Source organism: Penaeus monodon, chromosome 21, assembly GCF_015228065.2.
Source record: "Penaeus monodon isolate SGIC_2016 chromosome 21, NSTDA_Pmon_1, whole genome shotgun sequence".
Classification (NCBI taxonomy): domain Eukaryota; kingdom Metazoa; phylum Arthropoda; class Malacostraca; order Decapoda; family Penaeidae; genus Penaeus; species Penaeus monodon.
In genome coordinates this window covers 12014259-12014695 of record NC_051406.1, presented here as the reverse complement: position 1 = coordinate 12014695, position 437 = coordinate 12014259, and positions in this window count along the sequence as shown.

The window sequence follows — 437 nt, the reverse complement described above, 5'->3', positions numbered from 1 at the left end:
TATTTCGCGTATTGTGATTGAGGACAAAAGTCGATACGTAACTATTCTTTTAACAGAAAGATTAGAAGGGACCGAATATAAGGATATAACGTAAGAAGCTATGTTAGAATGAAATAAAATACGATGGGGTGAAGTGAATCATGATTCGATAAAGGAGGGAAAAAACGGAGGAAAGAAAAAATAAATAAAAAATAAGAACAAGAGAAGAACAGATACAAACACGATCTGGTTTTAGTACTCATAGATAGTTAATTCAGTCCTCTTGAGATTTTCACAAACTTTAATATTTTGTTTCACCATTACCTTTAGAGTTAAGGTTGGCAAAGCAGTGTTAGTGATTTGACAATTAAATACGGATTCAAGAGGAGAAAATGGGAAATCAAGAAAAATGAAGTGTAGTATTGTCACTGCACTATTGCATACTCCCAGAGTATGTC